The sequence below is a fragment of the Dreissena polymorpha genome, chromosome 11, assembly GCF_020536995.1.
Source record: "Dreissena polymorpha isolate Duluth1 chromosome 11, UMN_Dpol_1.0, whole genome shotgun sequence".
Classification (NCBI taxonomy): domain Eukaryota; kingdom Metazoa; phylum Mollusca; class Bivalvia; order Myida; family Dreissenidae; genus Dreissena; species Dreissena polymorpha.
In genome coordinates this window covers 86,479,883-86,484,627 of record NC_068365.1, presented here as the reverse complement: position 1 = coordinate 86,484,627, position 4,745 = coordinate 86,479,883, and the positions used below count along the sequence as shown (strand labels likewise).

The following is a 4,745-nucleotide window of genomic DNA, read 5'->3' as shown; positions in this document are numbered from 1 at the left end:
CAAGATTTTGCTGATAAATGAACCTAAATCCCCCAGCTATCTGAACGGATTTTGGAATCGCTTTTTTTCTGAAAACCGGCTTTCCGTACTTTTTTTCATGCAATTTATGACGTATGTTGTATGACGTAATTTCTCTGACGAAACACGCTAGTTTGATTTAAGGTAGTGCACCTCTAATGATTTCCCGCGATTTCTTCGAAGGTTGAAGAGCCTACTATTAGGTGCCGTAGCCTAGTGGTTAAGGCGATAGACTAGAAATCTTTTGGGATATTCCCGCGCAGGTTCGAATCCTGCCGACGTCGTATACTTTTTTGCGACGCGTTTTATTTATTTTCTAACGTAATTTGATTTAATATGGCATATAAGCTATATTTATTGTTAAATATGTTGCAATTTTTATGCACATTTTTCAATTATTAAAATTAAAACAACGTTATGGCGAAATTGGGTGATTTACTGTTGAAAATACGAACCATGCATGTTGCATTTTTATTTTTATTTCAAAAAGTAAACGGTAAATCTGTCTAGTTCTTGGTATTTTTGCTGTATATAGTGTTTCTATAAAAACTAAGTTTAAAATATGACTTAAATGATACTATTTTGAATTTTATGACACTTTGTTTTTAACCGACCCAATTTTTACTTGGCTGAAATCACTTAAATTTCATGGTGCTCTTCCATAGATAAAAAATTGTAAAAAATAAATGTCTGTAGAAGAATACTTATTTCAAATTGTTTAAACTTTAAACACCTTTACAGCATCTGTACACACCAACTGCATGCCCATATTTGGAAATTTGAATGAATTATGGAACTTTTATATACCCCAGGGGTGAAAATAAACTGGACAAAAGCCGAGCGTGGGGGTGGTTTTGAAAAAATCGGTTTATTTTTTTAAAAAGCATGGAAAGCCTATCTACAAATTTGCATGTAGTTCAGTGAAATGATGCTGATTAAGAAAATAATTAATTAGATTATATTTGGATATGTGCCCATTAGAGGTGCACTACCTTAAACTATCTAGATTTTAAGGACATGTTGGACGTGTTGTTTTTGTACAGTAAAATATTTGTTTAAATCATCGAACAAATGCAAAACGTATCTCGCATTGCGTGTTTATTGTGCATAATTGTAAACTTCGATAGGAATACAATTAAAAAGTCTGATTTAAAATAAGTTTCGATACAGAGTTGGAAAAATAAAAAATGCAAGTGCAACTCCTTTCAATATCATTGTTATAAATATTGATTTAAAGTTGTTATTGAGGTAAGCGTGTCGTTTATATTAAATTATGTTTTAATTTCGATATTGATTATTAATTTCGATATGTATACACGATATTAATTATCAATTTCGATATACACGGCATATGTATACACATGATGAACACATGCAATAAACAGGTCATTATATGGAGACATGTGTCTTTAGTGGTTATTGGAACACTAAAGGCACACTTTCTCCATAAAATAATCTATAATTACTATCGGCATTGCATGAGGAATGTCAGTTTGGATACGATTTGCAAAACTATGAATGGGAAATCATGCCATGCGCTCTGAGTCGAATGACAAAAATGAACAGCATGAAAAATATCACGATGAATTTTCAGTTGGGGATTTGCTCCAGCATACAGTGTTGAAATAAAGCTATTTATCCCCGTTCCCTTAATGAATTTAATAGTTGGCACTGGTCTCATGATTATGCGATTAATTGATAAAATTCAATAATAAGAGAAGAATTATCATTCCTAGTTATCGCAAACCAGATTTATATAGAAAATATTCACACCCTTCACAAAACCAAGTAAGCAAAAGATGTAAAATACAAATATATGTTGATGTCACACTTACCAATATTAGCCGTCCCATCGGCCAGGGGTTTTCGCAGGTCCGTAAAGAACTTGATAGCGCCATAGCGAATCTCAGTAATCAGCGGGGAGGATCCAGGGAGGCGCAGCCACAAAAACGGGAGGGAAAGTTTACTTCAACACAGCTCAAACAGAACGTATTAAAATCTATTTTTGAAATGATTTGTACTTCTTTATGCAATCATTTATTAACAAATTTTCTCCATACAAACTTTGACACTACTTGTATTACATACAATGCAGCATTCAATCACTTAAAGGGATCTTTTCACGGTTTGGTAAATTGACAAAATTGAAAAAAGTTGTTTCAGATTCGCAAATTTTCGTTTTAGTAATGATATTTGTGAGGAAACAGTATTACTGAACATTTACCATGGTCTAATATAGCAAATACACTTGGAGACACTTCTAACGCATCACTTTTCAATCTTAAATATCTCAGTTACGAGTAAAGATATTGATTAAAAAATTTACATACGATCATTTGACTACGTTCTATGCAAGCTCACGATAAAATCATTCATCCGTGACGATTTGACGCTTTAGCACGTGGGTAGGTGTGGTCTTTATTTTTGCACGTGAAAATGTTGAAACGCGATTTAATTCTAGTTTTATTTCAATTTAATTATTTAAGTTGGGTTCTTACATCAGGAAAACATAAAATTAATTTACAAAACAATATAGCTCGTATGAATATTTAGGAGCGCAATCGCGCACTTTACATTTTACAGGCTACCTTTCCCACTTGCTAAAGCGTCCAATCGTCACGGATGAATGATTTTACTGTTAGCTTGCATATACTGTAGTCAAATGATCACATGTGCAATTTTTAATAAAAATATTTACTCATTACTGAGATATGTAAGTTTTAAAAATGTTGCGTTAGAAAAATCACCAAGTGTAGTAAAAGGCGATATACATTTTATTCCAATTTAATTTCAATTTCATAATTCTGGGTAAGTTTTTACACAAGAACAACATAACATTAATTTAAGAAAAACATTATGGATCGTATAAATATTCACGAGCGAAATTGCTCAATCGGCATGTTGCAAGCCGGTCAGTTATTAAGACGTGTAAGTTTATGCGTTTCACATTGTTATTATTTTACGTTGTACGAGTCTGCAAATTTGACTTTTGAAGTGACGTTTTAAATTTGTTAAGTTTTGCATTTTGTTGTTTTTTAATATCAATTAAATTTTCAGGAGTTATCAGATATGTGTTGAATTATTCTTGGTCCAAATTTCAACACAATCCGATCAAAAATACGGGAGCTATATTGATATGATTAAGTGATGCGTTAGAAGTGTCTCCAAGTGTATATGCATCTTTTGACGATTTAAAAACCTAAAAATATAAAGCGTTGCAACGCGAAACGATTGAATAATTTGGAGAGTTCTGTTGTTGTCGTTAAATTTTGTGAAACTACGAAGATTGCTCATATGCATAAAATACTTCAACTAAGTATGCGTGGCAGAATAGCCGAGCGGGCTAATGCGTTTTTATTCCAGGTTACTCCAGGACTCCACGTGTCACCGGTTCGAGTCCATCTGCGGCTACTTTTTTTTCCTTTTTTAAATTTTATTCTTGATTTTTTACTGGAGCTTTTAAGATCCAATGTTTACATTTATCAATATAAAGCATTTAATGACTTATTTCAAAACATGCCAAAAACTGTGAAAAGGCCCCTTTAAGCTATCCAAGCAAAGACACACACGATACTGCCTTTGCAACTGATTTGGGTTTGAAATAAAACAAGTTATATGAATATGATTTTCAAAAATTGGAAATACATTTTTCAACTTCATTTAAGTCTCTGCCTAGACAGTTAGATAATCAATTAGTGCATTACGAACACATTACAATACCCACCATACCACCTTGACTTAGGTATAGAGCCTTGACATTGATCTTCAAGTATTTTGCTTCGAAGTAACCATGCTCTTCTTGTTTATTTTAAAATACGTGCCGTTAATTTTAAATTGTGCAAATGCGTGGCGACATAATAGAATGGACAATCTCTATGATGTTTTTATTTGACCTTAAGTAATCCTAAATCTATTCATATGGAATTTGCTCGGGAAACATTATCTTATGCGTTTAATATTTTGTCCCATTATTTAGATATCCTTCAATGCATGCTTTAGTAACAATGTGAAAAAGTCTCATTGAGACAAAAAAAGTCCTAAATTTCACATTTCAACTTTATTTTGCGTCCATGAAGGCAGTCACAGTCATCTAGCGCACATCTACCATAAGTGAATATAGGTGAAGTCATTTTCAAATTCGTCAAAGCATAGCGCAGTTACAGTTCCGACACGTTTCGGTACAGACAGACTAAGCCACAGATTAACAGATCTACGGAATATATTTTCCAATCTACATCAAACATTGTATTAATATTAGACGTGTTTTCGGCCCTTTTTTCTTCACGATTGTAAGGGTTGATACTCTGGAATTATCAAAAATAACTGTCAAAACGTAAACACAATTGCACTGTGAAAGGTCTATTCAGACAACTATCCTGTGCATTTTAAACCATAAGAGACTTGGATTGTTGGTTAAAATTTGCAATTTATTTAAGCGAGACTATACGATTTTGTCAAATATTTATGAAACTATATAAAATGTGTAAAAACTTATTACACATATTTTTCAATATAAATTAAAATGAAAGTTGTGAAGAACATGTGTCGAAAAATGCGAAATAAGCCTGATATTTAATTCTGAAATCGAAAATGTTTGTACAATCGAATTCGCCGGCATGTATATAATGCATGAACGATGTGAATCTTAATTAAGTTTTACGGATCATTTTAATTCCCTACAACTACATGTATATCTATTCATACGACACACGAACACTAACTCCGAT

General features: G+C 32.5%; 1 non-coding gene across 1 annotated transcript; it reads left to right on the top strand.

Annotated features, from left to right (window-relative positions):
* The first annotated feature begins 220 nt into the window (after positions 1–220).
* Trnas-aga (transfer RNA serine (anticodon AGA)) lies at positions 221–302 on the top strand. The gene has a single exon. It is a non-coding gene; the product is annotated as a tRNA-Ser (tRNA).
* Positions 303–4,745: the final 4,443 nt, after the last annotated feature.